At 47.0% G+C, this 17,410-nt stretch overlaps 1 protein-coding gene across 1 annotated transcript in view; it reads left to right on the top strand.

Moving 5' to 3' along the window:
- Nucleotides 1-17,410, top strand: part of PRDM16 (PR/SET domain 16) — a 306,350-nt gene that overhangs the window by 22,898 nt on the left and 266,042 nt on the right. Inside the window, exon 5 of the mRNA XM_071798575.1 lies at nt 2,610-2,681. The gene's annotated coding sequence lies outside the window, so the exon portion shown is untranslated. The remainder of the gene's footprint in view (nt 1-2,609; nt 2,682-17,410) is intronic.

Genomic DNA, 17,410 nt, shown 5'->3' with positions numbered 1-17,410 from the left:
GGTGGGGCGGGCGCAGACGCGGTCCCTTCCCGGTGCCGTCGGGCCGGACGCCGTTTCTGCCGCGGCTCCGTGTCTGCTCAGGGACGCGGGAGCTGAGGGTGGAGGAATCCTCCTTCTGCACTCCCGATCCCGTGGGCTGTGTGGGCAGCACTTTTGGGGCGCAGTCACCATTGCCCCCTCTCCGCCTCCCGCCAACAGCGCCCGTGCATCTCTGGGGCCCGGCCCCGCAGCTCAGACTCGTTGGAGTGATTCGGGATCCAACTTTCTGAGACCTGCTTGTAGTTCTTTGCAGGGCTGTCAGCGCTGCGGAGCCAAGGCATCCCTGGCAGCTCAGGCTGGATTCTGTTTGGCCTCACGCATCATCACCAGTCTTGCCAGTTAATTCGGGCCGAGGGTGATGATGTGTGAGGCAGAAAAAGCACAGCCTGGCCTTCAGGTGCTGGGCACAGTCACCACAAAGGCAGTCAGGAAAGCGCTGTTTCCATTCGTACGTTCGAGCGAGCGTGACCTGAGAATCCTTGAGGCTGGAACAGGTCCTGGACCTCGTCGGGGTTTAGCGCTCGGCCACAGACGCGCTCGAGTTACTGAGAAACCACCACGGGAGCGGGTTTGTGTCGCTGGGGATGGCACTTCCAGGCCAGGAGGGATCCTTAGCAAAGACAGGCTTTTTTGGCTTGGTAAAGCCGTGCTGAGTCTACGTGGAAGGTTTTGCTGTTGAAGGGGTGCCCTGGTCTTGATGGGCTTGTGACTATTTTAGGAGTGGCCAGCAGTACCCTGGCATTAGATTAATAAACGCATACCAAGATGAGCGCTGTGCGGTATTTTCCCACTACCCCATATTAGGAGACATGGGACCAAAATAACTGCGAAAGCCTATATAGCCGTGCAAAGAACACGATATAAAATGCAGACCAGGAAACAGACTGAGGCATGATCGTCAATAATGCTAAAAAGTCACAATCCACACAGTTTCTGGCAGGAATGGAAAAGCAAACCGCACAAGATCCTGGAATATGTGTGCAGGTATGCACTGAGTTTATTCTGGCGCAAACCGAAGTACGGCCCTAATAAAAAGTCCACGTCTGACATCGTGTGCTGTTCTTTTGAACTGACATGGAAAAGGTTTATCAGGATGGCAACCAAACGACGTTGGGCTTTGGATTTGCAGCTGACTAAGCCAGACTTGGGTCTGCATACGGTTGATGGCGTCACGTGCAATCACAGCCCCACAAATACTCACATGGAGGTAACGTGACCGGTGTGAGTAGAACCGGTGAAATTGCTTTGTGAGTCCAATTTAAAAAGGAGCAAACAGTTGAACCCAGAAATCTCATCACAGAGGCTTCACAAGACAGATGGTGGTACTCCAGAAACCAGGACACCTCCATTGTACTTGTTTCTTAAAAATACTCAGAGAATAAGGAGCCAGCTGCAAGGCACCGCGCCTTGAAGTTGGGATTCATCCGGAGCGAAGCTGGAGTGCCAGGGCTACTTCTTTCAACTTCACATTATGTGATATATTAGTTTGGTCTCAGAAGCCACAGTGCTTCCTTCTTTAGGCAGCTTTGATCTAAAAAGCTGTTTATTTATGTTTTATTGAACTATAAAACATCCAGTAAACATGCCTTATGCTTTTTCATGTTCTACATGAATTCTGTCGTGAAAATGTCAAGGAAAAATAATGAAGATCTTTATTGTGTTGCTGCTGGTGTCTTCCTTTGGAAGTTCTTATGCTCTGTGTTTCTGTTCACGTGACTGTAAAATTCATAAGGCCTGCAGATGTCTTGCCTGCTCAGCATCTGGAGGAGAAGGAAGTTTTTCCTTATGAGATCCCAACGGAGACGCTACCGAGGGCATTACGAGAAAATGACGATTTGACATTCCTCTTTGGGTGCCGGTTGGTAGGGTCTCGATCATAATTATCTGGAGGCATTAATTATTGTGGTGGGAACTACTTTCTGTGCTCAGCTACTTGTGAGATGTTCATCCCACAGGTCACACTCCTTGTTCGTCACAACAACCCTGAGCTAAACCTGGGGCACAGGCTCTGGGCTGACTGCACCAACCCCTGCAGGGTGAGTGGGGAAGAGGTCCCAGGTGTGCAGAGCACCAGCGATAGCCCGCATCACAGCGCTTTCTTCCTTTGTACTGATCTATTAATACTTATAGTGTTGTCAGTGTTGTGTTAACAGAGCCAGGAAATCTGCAAATTCAACACGGGCCTAATTGTTCTGCAGTGTATGTTGTAGATTAATTAAGCAGATGAAGAATTAACCTTCTCTGCTAATGGGCTGAGGGGGGACACAGGTGAGGTGCAGGTTGTTGATGGGCCAGGGAGGCAGTGGTGATTGGGATGAAGCTGTGGGTGCTGGGCCTGACCCTGTGCTGCTGTGGTGCGTCTGTGCCTCCCTACAGGAACCCAAGTCCCTTTTTACAAACCATGGGAATATCCTATACCCATGAGAGCTGGCAGCTCTGCGACACGGGCTGTGTGTGGGGACAATGCTGGGCTGGTAGAGTGGCCGAGGAAGGTCGGAAAGTTGAGTTCTTTCCGCACTCCTTCTCACCACCTCTGTTCCTTATGTTTGTTTTTTGTGTTTGATTTGAAGGAGTCTCATCTTCCTGCCGCATAGAAGACTGGAGAGGTGTCAGAGAAGCTCGTACCTGTGTCACCTGAGCAGGTCAGTCCTGTGTGTGTGAGAGGCTTCCAACCCAAACCATTGTGGTTCAGTGTTTCAAAAGTGTGACATCATGCCTGCCAGACTCTGGGTGTCATGTTGTTAGCTCTCTCTCTACAAAACGTGCTCTTCAATCTGTACAAAATGTGCTCTTCAGGCTTCTCTGGGACCTGCGTGCACAAGCCCCGTTTGGGGTTCTGAAGCAGGAGTGGTTCAGAAATGTGAAGGTTTGCTTCCTTTCCATTTGAACAGAGAGCAAAAGGCTAATTCCATTTTACAGTCATCTTTGTACCAATACAGTTTGTGTGTTGCATTTGACCTCCTGTAACAAGGTTAAACCACAAGGATCCCCTTGAGAAGTTGCTATTCATCTTTTATACGTGAAGATTTTCAAGTATAGAAGGGGGATAAACCTAATACGGTGTTTAATGGAAAAAAATTATGACACCAATAACACATCTGTGTCTGTAATTTCACAGGTTTTCTTTCTGTATATTTATATATGTATATATGTATAATTTAATATCAGCCTCAGGGTTGTGGTCTCACATGTCATCAGCTTACAGGAAACTGGATCCTTGGGCTAAGTATCAGATGAGTTGCTAATGTTTGGAAAAAAAGCAAAAAACATGCTTTAGGTCTCTGTTTTATGGCTGTTATTGAAGGAAGAATTTGTGATTGTAACCCGATGCTTGCCTTACCAACATGTTTTCATTATTGTCTGGATAATTGAAAGTCCAGGCAAATTTGGACGTTAGGAGATATTGCACGGGAAGGTCGTGGTGCTCAGCACAGCTGAACGTGGAGGTGGTTCAAATTAAGGATGAATATGTTTCACTGGTTTATGCGGCTTAAAGCTCGGTCTATTCCTGCTACCAGCAGGCAGACACGGGCTGGTTATCGTGTCGCGGGTTTATTCCAGGGCTTTATTCCAGCAGAACCGGGCTGTCTCACCGGGTCTCTGCTGTCGTGTGGACAAACTGCCACTTCTCACACCATATTGCAGCCGTTCAGAGTGAATGATCCGCAATAATGTCTTATTCTCTAATTGTGTAGTGAAACCTGCAAAGGGGAGGGATATTCTCGTTGTGGGGAGGGCTGTGAGCAAGACCTCTCTGTTCCATGGCGGTGTACCCGTAGAAAGAAGCCGCTATATCTTCACCAGAGTTTAAACATTTCTGTCCGTATCTGACCAGTTCTTGTAGAAGTTCTGCTTGGTTTTGTTTGTGGAATGGGTGGTCCTGGTTCAGTTTGTGGGTTCCAGGACTGAAAAGAACCCAGAACCTTGGTTTGCTGGCAGGAGCCGACGTTTGTCGCAGGCGCGATGGGGACATGGAAGGACATGCTGGGGACCCGGGGCAAGAGGTGGTTCTGCGGCAGAGCGGGACACGATGACAGGGGCACCGCGCTGCCACAGCCAGGCCGCTCCTGTTCCGAGGGTAAACACGTGAGTTAAACCCACAGGATTTATGGATCTAGCAGTTTCCCCACTACGTTAACTCAAGAGCTGACATACACAGAAAAAGGTAAATGAGGTTTTTAAGCTAATCCCTATTAACTGGGCATAACTGGAAAATTAAACCAAACAAAAACTTTGGGTGGCTTTGAAAAACACCGTGGGACTTTTCTGCCAGATTTCTCAATCCTTTAATTAGATGCACGTGTCCCCGCTGCCGAAAAAACAGGACTTGATCACTCATTAATCTTCGCGCACAAGTCGAGCGCGGCGCTCAGTGCAGAACAAGCGGCCGTCGGGCAGCGGGAGGGCAGAGCTGCCCATTGCGGGCCCACTGCCTGGGTGAAGAGCCTTTGAACAACTGGAAAATCTAACTCCATACTGGAGTTCTGCAAGGAACTAATTACTCGCCCGGACTCTCCCCACATACCAGCCGCTACCCCCATAAATCCACCGAGCAGCAGGCGCCCACCAAAGCCCTCCACACTTCTTTTCTGAATCAGGTTCTTTATGTGTATCTCAGCTGGCTTGTGGAAGATTCATGGCCAAAGCTGCCTTAAGTATTTTTGTTATGAATAGGAACCCTTAAACATTTCCTTCTCATTTAATTTATCATTTTTTTTCAGGCTTTCAACACTGGGTACAAGCTAGAAATAATGGGAGGCAAAGTTTGTCCCTGAGAAAAGTGCCTTAAAGTAATAAAGTGTACACCGGGAAGGAGAGGAACAAGGGAAATAAATGAGCCGTTTACAAGGCGGGCGGATTTTTGCGTTGTGCGGCTGCCACGTGGCATCCTGCTGTCTCTTACAGTTTGACGTGGTTCACGTTGGAGTGTAACGGCAGGCACGAGTGGGGAAAATGGTGTAAAGAGCAATGACAAGTGTGGCAGCCGCGTTGCGTGTGTGCGGCTGCGCTGGGTGTGCGCTGAGCCGAGGGCTCCTGGATGGCCACGGCCAGGGATATGTGCGCTTGTTAATAATTAATTACTAAGCACTGATTAGTTACACCCACACTAGTGGCTTTTTGGCCACGTGGGCTGGGAAGGTTAAAGCTGTGTTTTGAATTAGGGGTTCACACAAATCTGCTCCGCTCAAAAGGAAGCGGAGTGGAGAAAACACCGACTGACTCCCAGTCGTGTATCAGAACAATAAACCTGTTGATGTTTCACTTGGAAATGGATTGTGGATTTGGTAATACTTTTAGTGAGTCACATTTTGCAGCTTGGGATGTCCTTTAGGTTCATAACAGAGCACAAAACCTAATACTAACAATGTTTTCAGAGCTTAAAATAGAGCTGTGTTTGGAGTAAATGCTTAGTTTATTGCAACTCAAACAGCATAAGAAGTGGCAAAATTTGAGCAAATGCAGATGATGTGTATAGAGGCTGTTCCCAGCTGTATGTAACTGCCTCAGGCTCTGCGGTGAGGAGGGCCTGTATTCTCATAATAATGTCTATGAAACAAGTACGCAATGCAAGTCCTGCCCAACTGCTTCACGTGCAGTTCGGCCCGCAGGTAAAATAACAGACTGCTTTTCTCAGCTGCTGAAAGCGCCGTTTTCAGGGGCAATTTGGTTCTATATCTTTTCAAAGGGAAATTTTATCCATCTTATTTTTCACTCCGTTCTGTATATGTGTGACGTACAGACTTACAAATGTGCAAATCACCACCACAGCAAGAATGATCCTCAGCAAACAGTGTGCGCCGTGTGATTTTCTCCGGAGTTTCTTGCGCAGTCCTATCGCGCTTCTCCCGCAGTCGGTGCCCAATGTCTGGTTGTGTCTGCGGGCGCAGCTCTCCCTGCGGCCAGCTCGCCTTCCTCGGGGTGTCCGCAGCTCCGTTCTCTGCTCCTCGGGCTCTGGCATCTCCGTCAGGCCCCGTGTTGGCCGTGAGGAGCCCGGCCGAGATGTGGTTCCCTTCCCAGGAGCCGAGGTTTGTCACCTGCGGCTGCTCCAAGCCAGGCAGGGAGCTCGAGGACAACCTATATAGCTTCATCTCATCTGGTGCTGGGACTCAGCACCGCACTGGGTAGCTGTGATTCACAATGTTAACCACTGAATCAGTTGGAGGAATTCGTAACTCATTTCGGCTATGGCAGGGTTTAGTACAATAAGATCATTGTTACTTTGAGATATCCTTCAGGTGGTTAATTTAAATTAGAAATGCCTTCAAACAGGATATCACGCACAGCTCCTTCCATGGATTTTAGAGCTTACATAAGCTCCAGAAATACTTCCTGGCAGATGTTATTTTTGCGAATGCGAATCACCACGTCCAAGCGGTGCAATAACGGGTTGTTTACTCTTGGCAAAGCGTTGCAGTCCGTGGCAGACGCGTTCTTAATTGTGCTAATTGTTATTGCTGGTTTTCAAAGGACTAAATTCTTCCATAACTGAATCACTCTTCAACAATCTGTAGTGGTTTTGCACTCCAGAGGTGTTGGTTGTTGCCCACGTAGCTGGATTTGCACTAACAATAACTGTGATCTTGTAAATGAGGTGGACGTTTAGTGCAGAAGACAACTCTTCCAGACCTGGTACAAAACTGTGCTGCAAGGATCAGCAGAAAAGACGTGTCAGCGTGTAAATTAACAGTTCTGTTCAGTTGGCTACGAATTTCAGTTTCTTAGTTGGTTTGGGTAACAGTTTCAACCTTTGATCGTTTTTCCCCCTCGTCTGAATTTCGCTGTTCAGAATTGGGATCACCGCCCAGCCCAGGTGGCTGTTCCGCCCGGGTGGCTGCGCTGAGCTGCCAGTGCCACCGGCCCTGAGAAACCAGCGCTTGGGGCTGAGCATCCCATCTGATGATTGTAACGGGCTCTGCAGATGCGTTTGGGCGATCACAGAACAACCACCAGCTCGGGCAGCTCTGAAATCCCCTTAGGACTGGGGTAGGGACCCTGCTTTTCTGCGAAGCAATTGCTCCTGCATTCCTGCCCTTGTTTTAATATCTGATATTTTTGAGTCTTCCCGGATAAGTCGCTGCTCAGTGCTGGGAGAAAAGTGTTTGTCCGGCCTGTGTCCAGCTTTTCTTAGAAAGCTGCGAGTCTAAGTGGGGCTGATGGCTGGTTGGAGATACATCCCAGGGGTTTTCCTGTCCCCAAGCACCCCTGCTCGCCGGAGCTTCCCCCATCCTCCCTGTTGTCTTCATCCCTTGGCTCAAGGGGACGAGAGCTCCTTGGCTCAATGGGACGAGAGCTCCTTGGCTGCCGGCCACGCCGAAACCCCCAGCCCTGATTTATTGTCACCAAAACCAGCTGCAGATGTCGGCTGGGCCGGGGCTCTGCCGCCAATTAGGGAGCCCCATGCAGCGGTTCCTGTGCCGCTTGCCCGGCACCCAAAGGGTGCGGCTGAGGGGAGCGGGTCTGTGCAATAACAATGAGTTTTAAATGATGAAATAGAGGTTTTGCCCAGGCAGGGGCTGGAGCAGCGATCGGTGGCAGCGGGATGCTGGGGCAGATGTCGGGGACTTCACGTGGGTTGCTGTTTCTTAGGCCTTTCACCACCCTCAGGATATTTTCTGCTGTTAAGCTGTGTTCTGACACTTTCTGAAAAGAAACAAACAAATCCAGATGAACTTAACCGTGCCTTTTCCTCAACATTTACCCCTTGTGCTGAGTCTTGTCCTTGTTTTCATATGCTTGCTGTCGTTTGGAAAGTTAATAGGAAATAAATAGAAAAAAATGTTAGAGTATTAGTTTATAACTCTTGTGTTTTCAGGTCTTCATGTTTGATTTTAAAAGCAGCTTGTACTGCCCTACTCGGGTATCAGGCGTCGAGCGCCCCAAATGAAATGCAAAAGCGAATCTCGACACTTGACCAGTTGGAATGAATTCCTTACATATACAAGAAAGATCAGAGCCCATTAGCGACCGGTATTAGATTAAATGAGACTAAACATTATGTAGCGTGATTTTCCTTCTCGAAGCGGTTGGTTATGGCTCTAATCAAAGCAGTTCTCCCCGCGGCCGGGTGCGGGTCCCTCCCGGAGCCCCTCGGAGCATGAAGGGGATCCCGCCTTCGCTGCCTTATCTGGGGAGCAATCTGATGCACGGCCCGAAGAACAGAGGGCTGAAACCTGATAACCGGGCTTTGCTCAAACTTCATAGCGACATAAAAGACTTTATTTTCGCTTTTAAGGTTTTAAATGTATTTCGCTATGAAAATGTGGCGTTACGTTACCGTAATGCACAAAAGGATTTTGCAAGCAAAGCCTTCAATAAAGTTTCACAGCTACTGTGTCCTGCAGACAGTCGGGGTTGGTAAAACGGCTCGTTTGGGAATGGCCAGAAACACGCACCTCAAGTTAAACCAGGAGAATGAGTTTGGATCCTGCTTCACTGTGTCTCGAGTGGGATGATGTTGAAGTTGTCTGTTGATCCCATGAGCGCATTTGGTGGTGCTTGGTCAGTGAGTTTTACCCGGGTTTCAGGGAGCCATGAGGAGATGTAACAAAGGATCCATACAAACCATCTCCCGTTCTTTGCCGTCCCTGTTCTTGGGAGAAATCAAAGCAGCCTCCCAGTACTTTTAGACTCTTGAGGTCTCTGCGGTGCTGAGCTCCCAGGGAGCCTGCGCTAACTCGCAGTGGGTGGTGAGAGCTGCGCAAAGCAAACCCCGCGTGCTTCGGACGTTTTCTATTGTTATTCATTGCAAACCAAATGTGAGGCTCTAATGCCAGGCAGAAACGGTGCCAAAGCCACATTACATCAAAATGCCTCATAAGTCTTAGTCAGATTTTCCTGAATTTTTGTTTCAGAAGAAAAATAGAGGTAAAAAGCTGTCGCAGAATAAAGTGGACATGTTCATGCTATTATCAAGTGTCACTATGTATTTTCAGAGATTTCTTCTAAATTTTTTCTGTAGAACGAACGTATACTGTTAGAAATTTGAAACTGAAGTAATATTTTGATGTAATAAAATATTTCAATCAATCCAGGCTTTAAATGCCGTAAGTGATTTGGTGTGTTGTGGGCTCCTTGTGGAGGATGCTCCTGGAGCAGCACATTCTGTGCCTGGGGTCCTGGGCCGAGGATCCGGGTGCAAAGAGCGATAACGTGACACTCGTGGTGGGGAATCGACCCCAAACCTCCAGTGGTGGTGTTTCAGACGAGGTGGATGGTCCTGACCATCTTCCCATAGGCTGGGGAGTGATTTAAGGCGTTTAGTGAGTATTTTAGAGCAGGCACCCAGTTATCGGGATGCCGACGTGTGGTGGGGTGCGTTCCCATCAAGCGGTTTGCACAGTGTCCGCAGGACATCATCTGCAAAGGAAGGGATGGTTTGGATCTCCCAAAACCTCATAAAGTGCCTTAACCAGAACGTTATTATCCCTTTGGTAATTTTGTGGTATATGGAAGCATTTTATTAGTAGGTGGGTTTGGACAAAACATGAAACGTTTGAGCAGACCAACAGAAGTCGCGCTTGCGGTGTTTGGTAAAACTGAAGAGGATTTTATTACTTAGTAAGCCTTCAGAAAAACAACGGAGGCTGGGTGGTTAGTGCTGAGCCTCCTGCCTGCTTTGTACAACCATCTTTCATCTACTAGTGTGCTGCACAGTGTAAATTCTCTGTTTAATTATAGACCGCCAGAATTCGGGATAATTCTCTTTGCAGTATTTGTGCTTTTGAGTCAAAACAGGCTGAACTTCCACAGCACACAGGTTCGTAGATAAGATTGATGGGGGAAAGAGACGCACCTACTCCAGCTTGTTAACCGGGGCATTCTCCTGCTGCTGCCCATTAATTCTGGGTGGATGTTGTGAGAGCGAGCGGGGAAAACTGCCCTGCAAAACAATGCGGAGAAAAAGTTCACCCTGACTAAGTGCTTGGGTGTAATCTCTTCTAAAGACCAGACTTAGCAAAACTGGCACTAACGAAGAGGAGCTGGCGGGCCGGGCGTGACGGGGCCATCTCATCAGTGCTCTGGCTTTAATGAGTTCTTTCACTGCTTGTACGGTTTTAATAACATTTGGAGGCGTAGAAGCGAGGGCAGTGGCTTCTGTTTCTGATAGATTCCTTTGTGCTGAGATTGAATGGATTAGGCAAAATGATGTGAAAAAATGGATCTCTGATTTATTACCTGCAATTTTTCGCTTACTGCAGCGTTTTTTCCCTCAATGGGTGTTTCCCACCCCGTTAAAGTGCTGTGTGAATAAGTGCTATGTTGTGTTTCTGGGTCTGCCCCGCGGGCTCATCAGGCGACCCTTTCCCTGCAGCCCCACCAGGCCACTTCAACAGGAAGTTTAATTTTATAGTATTAAAAAAGAGAAAACGGTACTTAATTATCTGGCTGTGAAACAGCAGTACTCTTTCTTAATTTTAGTAGCTAATAAAATGCTGTTCCTGCAGTTAACTACTTCTGGTCCAAACACACTACAATTTTGGCTATTTGAATAGAATATTTTATGAACTGTTATATATTGCACTACAGTTTTTAAACTCCACTATGACATATTTCTCTCAAGATTTATTAGCGTTTTTTATTTAAAACAATATATTAAAGAGAGGAGAAAGAGTAATCTTAGCTAAAATTCAAATATTAGAAAAACATAACATAGACCAAATCTTTTCATTTAACTCCCCCCCCCTTCTCCCCTCCCACTGTTGCTATAAAAAAGTTTTTGGAACAACAACCCACACCTGCATCATTAATTCAATATGTCTTCCAACATGACTCAAATCATGGTATCAGTTTCAGGGGCCATTTGCTACTTAAATGACTTTATGAAAACAGAACAATGAGCTACCCCTGTGCAGTCCTCGCTTTAACTCTGGGCAAAATAAACTTCAACGTCTTTTATATCCCAGCGCCCTCACTTCTCTGCTAGCGGTTGCCGTTCTGCCGCCCCCCCGAGCGCACAGCCCCTCGTTAAGCGCCGTGCCTGTTGGGCTGCGACTGTCTGTACAAACTCGTTAATGCCTCGAGCAGCGGTTGCACATCTGGAGCTTTTTCTAAATTGGAGATCATTCGGGGAAAAGGCCTTTAGTGGCAGTTGGCGCTGCTGGGGGCTTCCCATGGGTGCGGGGACACGCAGGACGGTCGGACAAACCCGGTTTCGTGTGGGTGGGCTGCGAGGGACCACGGGGAAGCTGCTGATGGGTCTGGGATGGGAGGGAGACCCTTGGAGAGCTGATGCTGATCATCTCCAACAACCAACTGCTGGTTCTGGAGCACAGGTCGATCCGAATGGAAATAGCTCTGGTTTCAAGGGTGCGTCTTTGCGGGACGTCACCAGGCAGGGGGCCGCTGGCAGCCGGTTGTGCCAACTCGTGTGCGGAACGAGTTCGGAATGGGTGGCAGCCCACACGTACGTAATTCCTGATGGGTCAGGTCGCTTATGAAGGAAATTATCATTTGTTTGCATAAGGGATAATACCCTAGTGAGCATCTGCTTTATCTTGGCTGTCGCTTAGCACCGGAGGATATGCAATTCCTGCCGCCTCCCGCTACATGGAGCAGCAACCAGTTAAAAAGGAAACTATTGTCATCAATTACATGAGTCGATGCTTTAGAGAAAGCATCCTTCACAGCTGCCCTTCCATAATTCAGTTGTGTGTGGTTAGTTAATTTGCAGGCTTTAAGAGACTCCCACTATCAATATTAGCCTTACAAGCACGTTGTATACCAGCAAAAATAAGAGGTTATTGTTAATATACAGCGGCGTCTGTTGGCAATCCCGCTGTACTGGAGATGCTCTTTCATGTGTGCGCAGAGGAAGCGCATCCAAGAGTCTCCAGCGCTGCAAAAGCCTCTCCTGTTGTTAGAGATGCAGCTTCCACGCTGCTCATCGCGGGTCCCAAATCTGGCCGTGAATCGCTTGGGGGGAAAAAATCTGCCTATTCAGTTGCAAAATGCTGCTGCTTATTATATCTGTTCTGGTTTAGTCGCCCCTAATATAGACATATCTAAAAATCTTCCCAGATCTATTTCGAGGGCCGTCTGAACACAAAAATATCTCTGTGACAAAAAGTGTCTTGTTGGTATATTTAAGTCTTCAAGGACTAAATTGGGATTGGATGGGATCCAGGTTTCTGAAGAGCAAAGGCATTGGGGAAGACTGTTTTCTACAGTCTGAGGGAGGGTGACAAGGAAATTTGTCAGGTTTAGAGAGAAACACAAAACAAGAAACTCTGGTGGGAACTGGGGAATGTCTGCTGAGGACAGTAATTACAATTAGAGAGATGGGACTGTAATATGGTCTTAACAGCCGAAGGTTCCAAGAATGGTTTACACTCAGCAGCGTTGTGGTGTGGGTGCCTTGAATTCTAGGTCTGGAGTTCTGAGTTGAGAGGGAATGTGTTCATCAAGAAAGGCTCCAAAAGATGTCTCTGTGGGACAGGGTAACAACAGATAACTGTGCAGCCCTGAACTGGAGCTCTGGATGGACCAATGAATGAAACAAAGCCAGAGACTGATAAAGAAACCATTGAGTGCTCCAGGAGTCTCTGGGCCCGGAGGAGGTGGTGGATCAGAGGGAGCTGAGGCTGATGCGGTGGCCCTGCCGTTGGCACACGGGGTCACCACCAGCCCTCTGTGAACTGGGTTTCTCTCTGCCAGCACATGGGAAACCCAGAAACAAGTTGGAGGTTGTAGAGCAGCGTGCAGGGCTGTGGAGCTGTCTGTGCGATCCAAGCAGGAGGATGGCGAAGGGAGGCCTTTGAGCGCCGGGGTAACGTTAATCGATTTCCGAGGAGGGGAGGAAAGAGCATGACGTTAATTGGTAATGGCTGGACTTCATTAATTTTAGACAAAATGCCTGAGACGCCATGTAAATTGTTAGTATTAACTGCTGCAGTGGTGCTTTGCTTCTCTTAAGGGCATAGGATAAGGAAGTCTGGCCAAGGCGTAACCTGATATGAGATGGTAGACGATAAAAATCATGCACATCCTGCATGGGACGGGGCCTGTTCTTGGTTCTCCCAGAGGACCTTGGGCACGTCCTGCACCGTGGTGGGGTGGCGGTGTGGGGTGAATTCCGAGCCGAATAATGCCGGAAAGAACGATGTTTATAGCCGTGCAATGGGAACGGAAGGTGTGCAAAAGTAGATGTAAATACATACATAAAGAACCCTTTTCAGACTGTGCTGGGAGAGAAAGCACAAAATCCAAAAACTGGTCAAGGATCCTCGGACGTAAAACTTGACTGAAATTTTAACCAAAACATTTCATTTTTGCTTCTGAAATCAGACCCTGACTTCCTGGGCAAGTTCTGGGGATGCGGTAGAGGTGAGAAGTGCCCCGGTTTGCGTTGTCTCCGTGCCGCCGAAAGCAGCACGACCTGAAGGGCCAGGGGCCTCGAGGGAGCTCCAGGACCTGCTTTGGGCCCTGGGCCTTGCAGCTCTCCTGGGAGATAACGCACCATTAAGCAGCCCTGGCCAGTCCCGTGCTGGTTGCTGGCTGCTATTTCGGACATCTCTTAGTGCTAAGCAGCCGTTAGTATTTACGCACCTGAACGTTATCACTATGTGCACTTAGTAACCCGGATTCATTTGCCATTATGGAGATTTCTTTTATTTTATTTTTTTTTGGTTGACATACTCATTCTTTAAAGACAACAGCCCAAATAAGCCTATTATAGCTGTGAGCTGTGAGTGATGCCCGCTAAGCAGGCTGAAATCAGAGTGTTTGCACTTTGAATTTGCTCAATTGGTCCTTTTCCATTATTCAAGCTGGATTGCTTCTGTTCTCCACTCGTCTCCACTGCATTAACTGTCTATTACCTTGTTTACCGCGGTCGTGTTAAATGGCAGCTTATGAATGTCAATTTGTTCTCCAATTAGCTATGCCTTATTGACTTGCCCTTAGACTTTCAAACATAAGCTTTCTGAAGTGCCTACCACTATAAAACGGATTTGTTTAATTTTTTAAAGGGATATGACTTTAATGTGTCCTTTTATTTTACTCTTATCTCGGCTACCCGTATTTAAAGACTGTTTATGGAGTGGGCTTTATTCTAATAGCTTCATATCGGTGTTAATATTTTCTGATAGTTTATGTGCCTCAGTCGTGCGTGGGATGCATTAGCTCTCTTCTCCGGGATGCCGCGTGCTAGCAGGAGCCTGCTGGAGGTACGGAGATTTCCCAGAGGTCCGAACGATAAACGTATCTATGTTTTGTGGAAGAAGAATTAAGAAACACGTGTACTTGAGCAGAGCAGGTGGCCGCTCCATCCTGTGCTCCACAGGGAACAGCCCCGGCCCCGGGGAGTCCTGACTTGGGAAAGGGAGAAAAGCAATGGCTCTGAGGGCTCTTTTTGCTGCTTTTTTAAGAGTAGAACTGTGTAAGACAAGTGGTTTTGGGCACCGGAGCAGTGTCCATAAATGGTTTTTGCAGTTATCTAAATGCTTTGGCTGTGCTTGGGCGTTTAATCTCTTGTAAAAGCTGTTTATTGCCTCCTGCACTGCTCTGCAAGGCACATTATCCCTTGCGTATATGAATGGCACAATTAGTCCTCTCAGAGACCAAAATACTGTTGGTCAAAGGTCAAGCATAAAAATTGAGATGCTACTCTCTGTAATTAGGAAAACTGTCCCTCTGGCATAGAGATCGGTGTCGGAAGGGAAATGGTGACGGGAAGACCCGAGCGGACGCAGCTCCGTGGGGACGGGAAATGCGCTGTGGCCATGGTCGGTTTCCAAGTAACAGAGTGAAATTACAAAAGGTGTTCATAAAAGTCCATTTGACTATCAGTGATCTTCTTAAAACAGACTGTTAGCTTCAACATGGTGTAAAACGTAAGCAGCGTTTATAGGTGGCATCACAAATAACGGGCAATCAAGCCTCATTAACACTGTAGCTTATAATTGCAGATTACAGTAATTTGTGAGGTATTCAGGATTTTGCAAGGGTATTATTTCTACTGTTGGGAGCTAATGAACAGTGCTAGAAATTTACTTTAAGTTTAGTCGTGTATTCTTCTTTAGAAAACAATTGACACTAACTAAAGATTTCAGCCTTCGGTTTGTAATCGGGAAAAGAACCCCAAGTATTACGGAGAACTTTGTGGGGGAACCCAGACCTTGCATAAATGTATAAATGGATATAAATGGATGCTCACATATACTCACCTGCTTTTAATCCCTCATTTTGCAAGGGAAGAAATGGAAAGCAAGTGATGCCCAGAGGAGGACAGCGGTTCGTGCTCAGAGAACTTTGTGATCATCTCTAGCAGCTGAATGAAGGGAACTCGTTCTGGCTGGATCCTTTATGCTCCATTTTTCACTTGTAGGCAGCAGGATAAATCATTTCTTATAACCACTTGGTGATGTCAACAACCCCGGGCAGTTCAGATGGTTATCTCACAAGTATCCAACTTCTGGGTATGCATCCAAAGCCTAAAGTGTTTGAGGTTAGCCCTGCATTTATTTGCTTTCAAGTAGCATTTGATTGATACGATAAAATGTGTGACACATGTCCTTACTATAAATTAGGAAGACATCTGAACCTTCCACAAAGGTTAGAGCTGAGTTACTCCAGATTTTAAGGATGTTCGTAATTAGGGACTTGAATTTGCTTTGTATGATCTTTAAGGGAAGTGTGAATTTAGGTCTTTGGAGCTGTTAAATAATTGGGATGTAAGCACTTGTGTCTCGCTGCTGATGGAAAACCTTTCCTCCAGATGGAAAACCAGCTCAGGTTTTGCGTGGTTCCGTTGTCTAGCACCAAGGGTTGCTTTCATTTAGCCGGGTTATAATTGCCGAGGTAGATTAAACCTGCAATCCCATTGCCCCGGCGATCATACAGAACACTCCGTTTCCTACCCTGACCTTTAGAGCATGTGAACAGACATCACAGCTCCTCCAGCCCAGTTATGGCACAGTTACTGATGCTGTTTGATCTGCAGAGCTGCCTTGACCCGTTCTGCTGTGAAGCTGCAAAGAAAGCCCCCAAAAGCGCAGTAGCACGTGTGTGCTTTCACGCTGCACGCCTGAGGACAGCCTGCAATCGCTTCCAATGTTTTCCGCGCAGCTGCGACGCTAAAAGATGTTCCAGTTTTATTTTTTGACTGTGTTCATGGTTCACAGGCAGAAATAAAAACGCAGACCTTCCAATTCAAGTCCGTCAGCCAAAAATACATCAATTTGCCAAGCAAAAAATAGCAGTCACTTATATTCTTGACAGATATAGTTTTGCTAATTTTAGGAGATATCCCTAAAGGTGAGCTTGGAAGGATGTCATATCTGACTCTTATCTTTGAATCCCATATACTTATGTTTATTAAAATCAATATAATCCATTAGCCTACATTGTTTCCATTTTTAATAATCTATTGATATATTGCCCTGGCTTTTACGGGACTAAACAAATTTCCTCTTTATGTGCCCTGTAATAGCCGGAGGTCAGGCTGGTTGAGAGCAGTTGCTGTATATAAATGTTTATTTACTGCCTGACTACTGATTGAGAACATATCTGGTCCACAGGCTTCAGATGGCTTTTAAACTAGAGATTTATGGCTTACTTCCTGTTTTCCAGACACAGTACACCGTTTTTAAATAAAGTAATGAATGCGAGGTATTGTGAAAATAACAGCCAGGGATTGCCCCAAACTCCCCCTCGGAGCACACGACTGTCAGGACCTCCCTCTTCCCCAGTCGTCTGTGTTCTGTTGGGGTTGGAAATCTATAGCCAAGAACCTTCTGCCCAGCAGCTCTGTTTTCTAGCAGCTTCTCTTCTGTTAGCCCCAGTTCAACAAGGCGTTTACGCTTAGGCTCGGCTTTAAGCGGGAGTCCAGCTCCCTTTGGTTTCTTGCCTCTTTGCTTCTAGCTGGCAGTGCCTTGGAAAATGCGCTTGTGTTTAAGTCCCTAAAAGTAACAATTGGAAGAGACTTGCTTGGCTGAGAGCTTGGTTTATGTATTTTTTGGAAGCTGCATTACATGACACATCAATTAACCAGGCTCGTTTGAGTCCGGCATCCCATGTGGGACGTGCATCTGCTTCATCTGTTCCACGCTAAACCTGCTCTGGTCTTCACCCCACCGCTCGAAGCTGGATCCAAAGCAACGAGTGCCAAGTTCCTTTTAGGCTTTTGTTCTCCCAACGTGTGAACATTCGTCTCCCCAGCAAAACGTGAATAGCTCCTTTGTCACTGCTGTTACAAGACGAGGAAATCACATTTTTCATTATATTATTGTGATAAAGGCACTTACTAATATAATATCTTAAACTGATGACAGCAAACAAATAGCTACTGTTGTTACATGGCTGTGACAATAGGGTGTTTGTAATCAGACGTTTGCATAGACGCTTGGTCTCGGACTGGTATCTGCGGCACAGC

The sequence above is a fragment of the Patagioenas fasciata genome, chromosome 23 (assembly GCF_037038585.1).
Source record: "Patagioenas fasciata isolate bPatFas1 chromosome 23, bPatFas1.hap1, whole genome shotgun sequence".
NCBI lineage: Eukaryota > Metazoa > Chordata > Aves > Columbiformes > Columbidae > Patagioenas > Patagioenas fasciata.
The sequence above is the reverse complement of the archived record's forward strand: the minus strand, read 5'-3'. Positions and strand labels throughout refer to the sequence as shown.